Source organism: Anser anser (genome assembly GCF_964211835.1).
Source record: "Anser anser genome assembly, chromosome: 1".
Lineage (NCBI taxonomy): Eukaryota > Metazoa > Chordata > Aves > Anseriformes > Anatidae > Anser > Anser anser.
Window position 1 is genome coordinate 28,158,171 of NC_139720.1, and position 14,125 is coordinate 28,172,295.

A 14,125-nucleotide genomic window follows, 5' to 3' on the forward strand; every position below is an offset into this window, starting at 1 on the left:
CCATGAAGCTGATCACAAGCTCCTGTCATGTGTATGTGACTCTTACATTCCTGTTTCTGCTTCACTTCTCCCAAAGAGTAACAAAACAAATTAGAACTGTTTTTCTGTAATTTGGAAGATGACTCTCCAATTTTATTCAGAGTTAGAAAACAAGCAGATTTGTTGCCTATGATATTATCAAGATGGTTAGCAGAAATAACAAGAGTAACAAGAGTTCTGTTTACTTATTAGAATCTCATATTTTTGTGGATTTATTTCTTTTCTTTTTTCCTACACCTCCACCCCACCCCCATCTAGGCATTCTGGTATGTATTTACATGCTTTTGCAAGAGACAAGAGAGAAAAGAACACAGCAGTTGCTTATGTACTGTTTGCTGCCACATCTGCAGTTGCTGACCTCCAATGAAATTCTTGTAAATGTTGCTTGCATTAGTAAACACAGGATCTACGGTAATCAACTATATAACTATAGTTCAATAAAATCACTTACGAATAGCCCCAGTATGCAAGTGATTCCACCTGATGTGCATTTGACCCAGTGGTCTGTCAGAGGGTCACACCTCTCCTGCTGCTCATACAAAACTCCTTTATTTCAGCATGCTACTGCAATTCACTTCTATTTTGTAAGTGGTTTATATTGTTCTGCTGGAATTAACAGGGATCTTTTCAGCTTTCAGATCTTCAGCTGAAATGTATTACAGAAATGCAAATAAACTACTACCTTATTATTTTATGCAGAGACTGCTGTATAGCTCTACCTAGCCATTACATTTACTTTCTATGCCTATCAGTATGCACTCAGAGATTGATAGATGATGGTTTTATAATTCTTAAATACTTTCTGATATCCTAAACCTATAGAGCCTTCAGACATTTTGTTCAGGAGATTTGGAATACTTTGCTACTTGAAATAAAAAGAGCTTCAATTGGCAGGGTTTTAAATCTAAACATTTAAGGCATTGATTTTACTTAGTTTTTCTAAAGTAACTCCTTTAGGAAATTGAGTGCTACACTGCTAATTTTAACTTTATTCATTTTGAAGTGCTCCAGGATACTAGCACAAAGGGCACTGTAAAAATTGCATTGTGCTGTACTAGGTTGAATAGGATGAGTTATAGAATTATTTGAGACTTGAATTTCTAGAATTTAGTTATTAAAATGCTTATAATGGTAAAGGTTTTCATTTTATGTTTGGGCTTTTTTCCTTAATAATCATAGTTTCTAAGAAATATCTACCCTACACAGACCTTCTCTGTAAGCTTTCTAATATTTTCTTTGCCGAATGGCTGTACAAAAAAATTTACAGAAGTTATTCACACCTATATAAATATCATTTAAAACTCAAATTTTTATTGCCTAAGTTACAGTGGAAGTTCATTTTTTTATACAATTTTTCCAGTGCTGTATAATCCATAAAAGGATTTTTTTCTTTTGCAATATGATAAAAATTCTCACCTTGTATAAATCTGAGTATAGCATGCAAAAATAATTTGCGTTGCATAGTAAGAGTAAGTCATAGTGTTCAGAACAACCAATGCAAAATGAAATAATTTGGGTGTGTTTGAATTTTAGAACACTTTTACTGTAAGAGTTTTGGAGGTTTGTAGCCTACAACAGCAGAATTAAATGTATAAATACAACAAAGATTACATTAATTCTCCTTTGATGATTATAAATTTTATTCAGGATATATCATCACTGATCTCAGTTAAAAAAAAAAAAAAACGGTTCAAAACACTTTAACTTTTAAAATAACATTATAGTGTTATAATGAATTTTTCCCATAAGTATCCCTTCAAGATACTAGATAGTATAGTGTGCAAATGTAGAGAAAAATATAAGATTCTGATTTTTCCTCTCTGCTTTCTGGTTATTTGTCTCAATCTCATGCATACTCAAGTATACACTGTGAGGGATAAACACCTAACACAAACAGGCATAGAAATACCTTAAAAGCAATAAGCAAAATGTAAAAAAAAAATGGTATAAGTTGAGAGAGGAAAAAAATCAAAAGTATTCAAAAAGGTAAGCGTTGGCTTTGGAAGAATAAATGGAACTTTCCGTAACTGTTTTTTTTTCAAGAGCAGTGGAAAATATTCCTCACGTGTACAGTGTTGTGGTGGTTGTTTTTTTTGTTTGTTTGGTTTGGTTTGGTTTGGTTTCTTTCTTTCTTTCTTTCCTGCCTCTCAACAAGGGATAATTTGTGAAGGGATAACTTAGTGTAGAAAAAACAAGGCGGATGAACTTTAAGTAACATTTTAATAGATATACCACCAAACTTCAGCAAGTCATCAGGGAGACAGATCGATAGAATGTATGTTATCACTAACATCAAAAAGAATAGATCTATCACAGTAAAAAAAAAAAAAAAAAGCCACAAACTATTTAAAAATTTAAAGCATTATCTATAGCATTTTTATTCAAAGCCTTTTTTGAACAACTGTGCTTGCTTCCACACTTCTTTGACAATAGAAACTACCACAAACCTTACTCTCATGGTCATATTTTTGCACGGGCTTTTTAACTCTCATGTGTAACTAGATTTGGTATGTGCTTCAGTTCTGTCTAAAATATATGTACCATAAAAAATATGGTAATAAGTCATCTTAGTTTTAAAGGAAGAGGGCAATAGCACAGTCATCCCAAAGCAAAAAGCACAATAACAAATTAAATACATGTTTACTTTTATGTTTTATATATTATATCCATGATTATCACAATATAACATGCACTACATAGCATTTATCTTACCTTGCCTCAGTCAGATCCAAAAGAAATTGAAATCAATGGTTATCTTTTCATTGGTCTTGGAGTGTGTCTTTTATTTGTTTCCAGTGTGTCCTTTACCCTTATATTACAGATTATCCTTTTTCCTTCCTCACTGAGACCAAGGAAATTTGTGGTTTTATGTGGAACTTGCTTGTTCAGTGCCAAGGTATGTATGGTAGACACTTTAATGATGAACAGACAGTTCAGTGTTTCTGCTAAAAAGACCCATTGATTTGAGTAGCCCAGGGCCTATAAAGACTCCTAAAGCCTGGGAAGCACTTATGGTAAAACCTAATTTGCCAGGAAAAACGTAGCTGAGAGTAGTCAGTAACAGGGCAACACAAACCAGAAGCCTCACCTAAAGCTGTGAGTGTATGATTATGTAGCATTCACATCCTGATGCTCTTCTGAGACCATAAAACTGGGAGACAAGACTTTAGAAGTGAAATAAAAACTGCAAGTTTGTCACAATTCTGTGAAAACCAGCAGGGGAAATTAAGGCCTGTGATTTTCCTACAACTTTAACTGTAAAATACTCTGATTGGTCTAAATTAACACGAACTATTAATCTACTTTTCCAGAAGTGAAATACGCAGTAAGTTAGAAACGAAGAAAACTTTTACATTTATAAACTGTACAATGGCTGTACTTTTAATTTAGAAAATAAAAAATCTACAAACAGGTGGGAAATATTTCTCATCTCTATGGGGAAAAAAGATATTAAAAAATCTTTTTTTCCAGTTAAATGTCAAAAGTTTGCCTAGTAAGCAGGCAATTTGAAAATAAAGTTATTTAATCAATGCCTTTTTTTTTTTTCCACCAAGAGTTTTGTGTAAGTATATGCAGTCTTATTTGTATGAGTTGCTTTTCTTGTACAAAGCAATGAATACTTACAATAAAGTCACTTATGTTGGCTGCATTTATCATTTTTTTAATTGTGAATTAGGCTTGAAGTTTCATCCATCGTGGTTATTTAGAACTGGATTAAAACACATATCATTTTTCCCCTTGGGGTTGGGATACAAAGTAGAATATTCTTACAAATTCATGGAAATACATTTAGAGGTCAGATTTAGAAATTTTGTCCCATGGAAAATTTCAAATAGGAAGCAAAATATAAGAAAATGTATTATTATTATTATTATTATTATTATTATTATTATTATTATTATTATTAAATCCTGCCATGCTGCCTGTCAAGAACTATGTTTCAAGTATCCTTTGATAGTGGGTTGCATAATCAAAATATTATATATATATAATGATCATCTTTCCTAGATAATCTGACTAATGAAAACCCCCGGGAGACATAATGTAGCTGGGCAATCCAGTTACCCTTTCTTTAGTACAGAGACAGGGAAAATCACCTTCTGCTAATCACTATGCCAAAAGCACCAGAGTGGCAGCACTAGAGTTTTCAGGCACATGGTTCTTAAACTATTTTTAGTACAAAAATCAGATATCATCCATGAATAAAGAAATGGGTTTAGGTCATGATCCCAGCTGGCCATTTAAAACAAAAACAAATAATGAAATATAACTTCTCATATTCCTCTCACCCAAGGCCCACTTCATGGTCAATGAGAGCTGCAATCATCTCTAAGCCAAAATTCCTCTAAAAAAGGACAGATAAATTATATCCAAAAAACATCTGTTTCTTTCCGTTGACTCACACTAACCTTGCAGTAACTCATTTAGGTGTAGATCTCCAATACTAGGTGAGAACAAGCCCAGCTCTTGCCTTCATTCAAACACTGTTCTAGTGGAAAGAGAGAAAATATAGGAAAGAAAGCATGTCTTATTCTTCTAATCATTAATGCAGTTCTTTCACAGTAGAAATTTGTCCATGCTCATAGTAGGACACTATATGGATTAGAAAGTTATTTCTATCTATTTAAAGCTCTTTTTGTCCACACCCTGATGTTATTTCACCTAGTGATTGCTGGATCTTTTTTAGGAGACTTTCACACTATTATCTGACGAGTGGTAAAACAGAAATTTGCAAATACATTTCAGAGAATCATAGAATCATTTAGATTGGAAAAGACCCTTAAGATCAAGTCCTGCCAACAATCCAATACTACTAAGTCCACCACTAAACCATGTCCCTGACTGTCACATCCACACATCTCTTAAATACCTTACTTCTCTGTGTACTAGTTCTGGCTGGGATGGAGTTAACTTTCCCCACAGCAGTGATGCTGTGCACTTGTAAGTAGAACAGCCCAAATATCACACCAGTGTTTTGGCTATTGTTGAGCAGTGCTGGCACAGGATCATGACTCTCTCCAAATCCCGCCAAGCCAGAAGGCTGGGGGTGGGCAAGAACTGGGGAGGGGACATTGCCAGGGCTGCTGACCTAAACCGACCAACGGGATATTCCATACTGTATGGTGTCACACTCAGCAATAAAGGGTGGTAGAGGGGAAGGAGAAGGGGTGGCTTTCATTATGAAGACATCTGTCCCCCCAAACTACTAAATGTGTTGAGGCCCTACTTCCCTGGACGTGTCCAAACATTGCTCATTGATGGAAAGTAGGGAATAACTGTTTTTTCTCTCTTTTTGCTTATGTGCATCCTCTGCTTGTTTTTCTTTTTCTTTCTTTCTTTCTTTCTTTCTTTCTTTCTTTCTTTCTTTCTTTCTTTCTTTCTTTCTTTCTTTCTTTCTTTCTTTCTTTCCTTTCTTTCTTTCTTTCTTTTTCTTTCTTTCTTTCTTTCTTTTTTCTTTCTTTCTCTTTCTTTTTTTCTTTCTTTCTTTTCTTTCTTTCTTTCTTTTCTTTCTTTCTTTCTTTTCTTTCTCCTTCCTTCCTTCCTTCCTTCCTTCCTTCCTTCCTTCCTTCCTTCCTTCCTTCCTTCCTTCCTTCCTTCCTTCCTTCCAAATTATCCTCATCTTAACCCACAAACCTTCTTCTTACCCATCATAGTTTCTACTCCCCCTGTTCCTTTGAGGAGGGCGAGTGAGAGGGTGATTTTGGTGGACTTCAGCTGGCCATCAGAGTGAAACCACCACACTCTGTATTTTCATATGACTGCCACAAAATTTCAGCACTTAAAGTTGTGTTTACGCTTTGTAAAAGGACACAACACAACAGTCTTCTGAATGGGGTTTACGGTTCAATTTACATGTTCAGCTGACTGAAGTAAATATTAAAATTAGATACGTACCTTTTGATATATGTCTGCAATTGCAATTGTCATTAATTAAAACAAAATATGAGTTTCAAGGGATGTCACCCTTCGTATTCACTTCTGAAATACAACACCTTAAATATAGGATGACTGCTTTGAAGTCAATAGATTCAGTCCAGTGTGACAACAGAGTCTACTCTGTGATGCTAAAAATCTCCATCTATACTTGTACTTTATGGCACATTACAGTATAGACATACAAATTTGATGGGGGGGGGAACCAAAAATGTTGAACTTTGCATTTTTTTCTTTAACTGCTATTTCAGTGAAAGAATTTATAGATACTTTGCCTTCGAGATATGTAAATAAGAGATAAGTGAATCACACTTCACAAGCATTAGTCAGCAAGTACATTTTAAACCCTTTCAGTTCCACTAATCAGATACTCTTACATCTTACACTAAAATAATACAAAATGTTTGGAAAGGTCTGGAGAGATCATCACTTTACCCTTTACCCCAAAGGAGGTATCAGCGCTTACAAGAGCACACTTTATAACAATTTTTTTTTTTATTTTTTTTTAACCTACCACATCATGAAAGTACACAGAAAGTCCTTTTTACAAGATTTGCAAGAGCCTAGTCCTACCATAAAGCGGTATGGTTGTATTGGGTTTATGTGGCAAGGTTTAGGTGGCAGGGGACTGCAAGGGTGGCCTCTGTGAGAATCCAGAAGCTGCCCCATGTTTGATAAGGGCCAGTTTCAGCTGCCCCAAAGGAACCTGTTGCTGCCCAGAGCTGAGCCAATAAGCAATGTTGTTTGCACCTCTGTGAAAGGCACAAAAAGAGAAAAAGAAAAAAAAAAAAAACTGCTGCACAACAGAAGCTGGGAGAGTGAGGAGTGAGAACCAGCCCTGCAGACACCCAGGTCAGTGCAGCAGGAGGGCAGGAGGTGCTCCAGGCATGCAGCATAAGTTCCCCTGTGGCCTGTGGAAAGAGGTCCCTTGGGGAGCAGGCTGCCCCCCTCCAGCCCATGGGTCCCCCATGGGGGCCCATGAGCAGATCTCCATGCTGCAGCCCGTGGAGGAGCCCCTGGTGGAGCAGGTGGATGTGGCCTGGAGGAGGCTGTGACCCATGGAGAGCCCTTGCAGGAGCAGGCCCCGGGCCCACTGCCCTAACTCATTGGTAATAGGTAATAAATTTTATTAACTCCCTATGCTGAGTCCGTTTTGCCCATGATAATAATTATTGAGCGATCTCCCTGTCCTTATCTCAACCCTTGAGCCCTTTTCATTGTATTTTCTCCCTCTTTTCCTTTGAGGAGGGAGAGAGAGAATGGTTGTGGTGGAGCTCAGCTGCCCATCTGGGTAAAACCAACACAATGGTTTACATATATATATTTGTGGCACATAAAAGGCCAGATATAGGAAGGCAAATGTAGTGAAATATGAGACACTTAAATGATTTGCAATTGTCTGTATCTTCACAGAAGGTCTGCCTTAACACCCATTGAAATCAATAGGAATTATTTACCTTTAATTTCCAGAGACTTTGGAGCAAGCCCTATCCAGGCCCCATGTAATAATGACATGCACAATTATAAGCATACAATGTTTCATACAAATTTTTATATGTAAAGTTTATTTATTTGAAAGCCTGATCCATAAATGAACACAAATCAGCAGCATGAATGTTATGATTTTTTCTCCAGCTAAATTAAAGCGTCAATCTTAAGATGAGGACACATTAATTAATAACATAACTGGTGAATGTAAGGGTGTTTTGCCCTCTTCTCTTACATGCTTTTGTTGCATATAATTTCATATACCTGAATAACTAGCAATTTCTTCTTGCAGCTCTAAGAACAGCTCTTAACAGGGCTACAAGGACAACTCGCATGAAAAATTTAGATATCTACAGAGAACCTTTAAAAAAAACTAAAGCTTTGTTTTACTTGTTTCTTGACCAACAACCTTTTACCATTCTGAGTATTTCCCATACAATGGAGATGTTTATAGTTCCCCCCAGTCTGTACCTTATCTTTTACTTAGGCAGTGCGTTCGCATTTCATGTCCTTTCACAGTGCAGTTCACTTGGAGACAAAAGCAAGAGGAATTTGTTTCAGTTCAGCTATTCCGTTTTAAAAGACACTTTCCAGCTCACTTGCAGAAGCTGCCAAAAGGGAAATCAAGGATTGAGATTAGCATTTTTTTCCAAGATTTGAAAGACCAATAAATTCATGGGGATTTTTTTTAATTTATTTGTCATTGATTAAAGTGTCCTTACAGTATTCACTAATTGATGGACTGTCAACTATGGGACAGCTTTAAAGTATACCTTTAATTGTAGAATTTTCCAAGATATCATCATCAAATCTTAAATTTATCCTGTTGGAAACTGATTCCAGGTATTACACTTATCCAACAACTGCTATTGAATCTGTTTTCCTACAAGAACAATAAAAGACTAATTATGTTAGTTATATATTGGTCTCAGGATGGGCATTCTAAGCACATTGCTGATCTTTCATTTGTTTACATGCTGCTCAAATGCAGTGCTATCATAGTACATATATACATATATCTATATATACATATATATAATGCAGTATATAATATGACATGATCAGGAAATGTTTTATCCAAATATTTTTAAATATACAACTAAAAAAAAAAAAAGGCAAATAGTTCTTCAAGCTTTCACCTTACATAATAAAGAGTGAAGACTCATTCTATTAGAAATTAATAAATTTAAAATTGTACATGGAATTTTTACTGTTTCATAGAATCTTAAATTCATAGAATATCCTGAGTTGGAAGGGACCTGCAAGGATTATGAAGTCCAACTCCTGGCTTCACACAGGACCACCCAAAAATCAGACCCTATGTCTGACAGCAAAGTCCAAATGCTTCTTGAACTCCAGCAGGCTCAGTGCCATGACCACTGCCCTGGGGAACCTGTTCCAGTGCCTGATCACTTTCTCAGTGAAGAACCTTTTCCTAACACCCAGCCTGACCCTCCCCTGTCCAGTCGCTGACCCCAGAAAGCAGAGCTCAGCACCTGCCCCTCCGCTCCCCTCGTGAGGGAGCTGCAGGCTGCCATGAGGCCTCCTCTCATTCTCCTCTGCTCTGGGCTGAACAAACCAAGTGACTTCAGCTGCTCCTCATACTTCTTCCCCTCATGACCCTTCACCACCTTTGTAGCCCTCCTTTGGACATTCTACTGGTTTTATGTTCTTTATACTGTGGTGCCCAGAACTGCACACAGTACTCAAGGTGAAGCTGCACCAGCACAGAAAAGAATGGGACAATCCCCTTCCTCAGCAGACTAGCAATGTTGTGCTTGATGCACCCCAGGATATGGTGGGCCCTCCTGGCTGCCAGGGCACACTGTTGACTCATAGTTATCTTGCCATTGACCAAAACACTTTTACCCTTTCTGCAGGGCTGCTCTCCAGCTTCTCATTTATTTTATGTTACAAGGTATACAATGACTATTTATTACCAGTTATTACCAATTATTTATTAACAAATGACCTCAAAGAGGATTACAACCTTGCTATAAAAAATATTGTTTTAAGTAGATGTGGAACCAGTCACTGATTCAAAGCCTCAATACGAGGGAACCTATTTCATCAAGAACTTGTAGTGCGTCTTTTGGCTACTGCTTTCCGTTGCAAAAATGCTGGAAAGAATATGATAATTCTTCTATTCCTCTCTCTACCTTATTTGCAGCTAGTACATGAAATTTCATCACATAGAGACTGCTGGTACTCATGGAGTCCAAAGATTCAACTGTTTTTCGTGTCTCTGTGTTGGGAAGAAGTGAAATAAAAGCCCTCTCCAACAGAGGTCTTAGCACTAGGTAAGCATACAGTACAAAAGCACTCTATACATCAATTCCAAATACAGTGTGACAGCTATTTTCAGATTATATTCTCCAGAACTCCAAGAGATAATGACCTGTGTCCAGGCCCTCTTGGTATCAGATCAGCCCATGTTACCTTCTTGGTAGAAAGGACTAAAAAGCTCTGTCAAAGTCATGTATTACAAAAGCACTTCGATATTTTCTAGATCAAAACTTTCTACATAAATGTACAGTATTTTCAAAATTATTAAGCAACAATAGCAGCAGAGCTACTAATCTACTTAAAGGTCAAAGACACAACTCTGACGAACCTCTGCCATGTTTTGTCAGGAGAGGGTGGAATAATTTCTTGTTCTGGCCATTTTATGGTTACCAAACTGTTCTTTGAAGCCTGAACCATTAAGAGCTACATTTCGATATATATTACTTTGAATTTCTGGACATAGAATCATAGAATGGCTTGGGTTGGAAGAATTTTCTCCTAACGTCTAATCTAAATCTCCCCTCTTTCGGTTTAAAACTGTTTTCCCTTGTCCTATCATTATCTGCCTGAGTCTTGGACAACCTGCATGAGTAGGGGAGTTGACAAGATGAAATCCAGAGGACCCTTCCAACCTTAACCATTCTTTGATGCTATGATTCTGTGAATAAGTAGATTATAAAAAAAAAAAAAAAAGACACCATGCTATAATGGTGACAGTACTTGAAAATATAATACATATTAAATATATATTTATATTGTAATCCATTAATATGGTACATTTTCATAGTTTCTTGTAAGGTTTGGGACCAGATTGTACAAGATAGGTTTCAGCAATGGAAAATAATATCATTTGGCATTTTTTATGTCTCTTACAAAGTGGAATCGTAGAATGGTTTGGGTTGGAAGGGACCTTAAAGATCATCTAGTTCTAACCCCCCTGCCATGGACACGGACACCTCCCACTAGACCACATTGCTCAAAGCCCCATCCAACCTGACCTTGAACACTTCCAGGGGTGGAGCATCCACAACTTCTCAGGGCAACCTGTTCCAATGCCTCACCACCCTCATAATAAATATTTTTTTCCTTATATCTAAATCTACCTTCTTTTAGGTTAAAACCATTACTTCTTGTCCTATCACTACACTGCCTGATAAAGAGCCCCTCTCCTGCTTTCTTGTTGCACCCCCCTAGAGGTACTCAAAGTCCTCTATAAGGTCTCCCTGGAGCCTTCTCTTCTCCATGCTGAACAACCCCAGCTCCCTCAGCCTATCTTTACAGGGGAGGTGCTCCATCCCACTGATCATCTTTGTGAATGTTGATTTATCTCCAGCAGAGGTCTGCACTGAGCACTGTTGTCAACATTCCCACCAAGAAAAAATACTGCCAAAACTGGCTCAGATCGTGTAAGACCTACACAAGGGACAAGGCCACCTATGGGAGTCTTTACGTTAATATTGGCATTGGGCCTAAGCCGTGATTTAAGTTCCCTGGCAACAGATCTATTAAAGTGATATTACTCAGATTCACACTGCCCCTGAAAGCTTTATTAAATGATTATTTCACAGCATGGAGGGAAATGTACTGAAAATTAATATGCAGCATCAGCCAGTCATGGCTCATAGCTGAAATATGTTCTTTATGTCAAAAAGTAGAGTGAGAAAGTGTAAGTGAAATTCTTCTCATTAACTTTACTTATCTAATCTGGCTTCTAGGGCTATAGTCAATGGGAAGCAATGGCCATTTCTAGAGTTATTTCTTTTTTTTTTTTTTTTTTTCTGTCTTAACAGACAGTCTCAGATAGGATGCATTGCTCTCTGGAAGTGCCTCTCAACTTCTGCAGACCATTGAAGAAGCCCAGTTGCCTTGATGGAGTGGCGGAAGTTAAACAACGTGAACCCTAATGTAAGTGAAAGGAATAAGATTTGATTTATCCATCTGACCAATGGGATTTTGACAGGCTAAGAGAAGCCTCCTCAGTGTATACAGGATTTATTCTATTAGATTATCCTTTTTTGCAGAAAACTATTTGAGACAACTACTGCCAAGTGAAATCTTGCCCACACATATTTCATCAAGAGAATTGTTCAGAAACAGTTAATTAGCTAAACATCTAAAGTGTTGCCACAGTCAGAATATTCATATTTTCTTCTATAAAAACACAATTATGTGTTTTATGAAGGTGATTTTTAATGAACGGTTAAGACCTCTAAATAATTTAAAGATACAATTTAATCTTAACAAAATTTGTCATTTTACACTATTACATTGCTAAAAAATGTAATAATTTGGATCATACAGTCCTAAAGTTATGAGCAATTAAATAAATTGGCAAGTTCTCCTGCTTACTTCAATTAATTTAGAAGGTGGAGGATAGGAAGAGGCCGGGCAGGCAGTTCCCATTCCTCTGAGCACCAGGTGGCAGTCCAGAGTTGACCGACAGGTCTTTGTTAATTTAGAATTAGAATAGAATAGAATAGAATAGAATAGAATAGAATAGAATAGAATAGAATAGAATAGAATAGAATAGAATAGAATAGAATAGAATAGAATAGAATAGAATAGAATAGAATAGAATAGAATAGAATAGAATAGAATAGAATAGAATAGAATAAACAGAACAGTTCAACTGGAAGGGACCTTCAAAGATCATCAAGTCCAACTGCTTGACCTCTTCAGAGCTAACCAAAAGTTAAGGCATATTATTGAGGGTATTGTCCAAAGAGCTCTTGAACAGGCATGGGTCATCAGCCATCCCTCTAGGAAGCCTGTTCCGTTGTTTGACCACCCTCATGGGTAAGAATTTTTTCCTTATATCTAGTCTGAACCTCTTCTGTCGCAGCTTTGTGCCCTTCCTGTGCATCTTGTTACCAGGGAGAAGATATCAGCACCTCCCACTCCACTTCCCCTCCTCCAGAAGTTGTAGAGAGTAATGAGAGTAAGAAGTCACCTTTCAGCCTTCTCTTTGCCAAACTAGACCACCCAAGTGTCCTTAGCCCCTCCTCATAGGATGTGTCTTCCAGCCCTTTTACCAGCTTTATTGTTCTCCTCTGGATGCTTTCAAGGACCATGACATCCTTTTTATATTGAGGAGCCCAGAACTGCATGCAATATTCAAGGTGAGGCTGCACCAATGCTAAGTAGAGTGGGAGAAACACCTCTTTCAACCAGCTGGCTATGCTGTGTTTAATGCATCCTAAAATGCAGTTTGCCCTTTTGGTTGCCAGGGCACGCTGCTGGCTCATGTTGAGCCTTTTGTCAACCAGCACCCCCAGATCCCATTTTCTCCTGCCCTCCCCAATTTTTATTTCCAGATGGAAATCTCTCCTTGTTATGGTACTTGTCTAACTATTATGGTTCTGAAAATCTCCTAGACTTTTCCGTCTGCTAAATAACATAAATTCACACTGGTGATTTAGGGTAAAAATTCTATTTGTGGAGAATAAGATTCATGTTTTTTTTTTTTTCAGAAACTCATCCACCAGACCATACTAGCAGACCTAAGAAGTTTCAATAATCTGGAAAAAACATGTACAGGAAATATGAGGCATAGCAATCTTTTATCTCCTAGGTCTTGATATGTTTCACAGCACAGCATATATAACTCAGATCTCTTCAAATCTCTGTAACTGAAAACAAAACAATACTGGATAAGAGACAAGCACACATTACAAAGTGGTTGAACTGGTGTAAGATCAGTATCCTTGTTCATAAATTTGATGGTCCAAAAGGTCAAGTGTTGGCTATGTAGAATATGTAGAACAGGTTACAATCTGACAAGTTGAACTGTTTTGTTGTTGTTGGTTTTTTTGGTTTGTTTGTTTTGTTTTGTTTTGTTTAGCTTTCATTGTTAACCTCTGGAAGAAAAATACATTTCGTTATACATAAAAGAAAAAATGATACTAGTATGTGCACCAAATTTGTCAAACATCCATAGAAACTTTATGGAAATCTTACTTTGTTACTCATCATTCTTTCATTTTAGCTAGTCTGGTGACCCATATGAACATTAAATCTTGTTAATGAAGGAGATAAACAACAAAATTTGGAAGGAACAGTAAGAAACTTAAAACCTTCTACACAGTGATAAAACATATTTTTTCCTAATTATCAGAAAAATATTTTCTTATTAATATACACAAATATTTCACTGAAAATGCTAGCTAATTACCTGTGTATAAATACACAGATCATTCATAGCCAGTAAGACAAGCAGTCACTCTTTCCACCTTGCAAAATTATGCTCACAGGTATAGATAGCTCAAGTTTATAAAAAGGACCGATAATGATCATTTACATAATTTACAATGTTGAATTATTCTTTATTTGCCAGTCCTGGGAAACTGTCTAATGGTTTGAATTGCCATTGCCTGACTGT

At 36.9% G+C, this 14,125-nt stretch overlaps 1 long non-coding RNA gene across 2 annotated transcripts in view; it reads right to left on the bottom strand.

Annotated features, from left to right (window-relative positions):
- LOC310880208 overlaps window positions 1-8,397 on the bottom strand; it is a 46,635-nt gene extending 38,238 nt beyond the window's left edge. Inside the window, exons 1-3 of one of the 2 annotated variants that reach the window (XR_014571533.1) lie at window positions 8,235-8,397; window positions 7,933-8,069; window positions 4,449-4,528 (exon numbers count right to left, since the gene is read on the bottom strand). This is a non-coding gene — a long non-coding RNA (uncharacterized lncRNA). The other variant, XR_014571534.1, reaches the window with a different exon arrangement.
- Window positions 8,398-14,125: the final 5,728 nt, after the last annotated feature.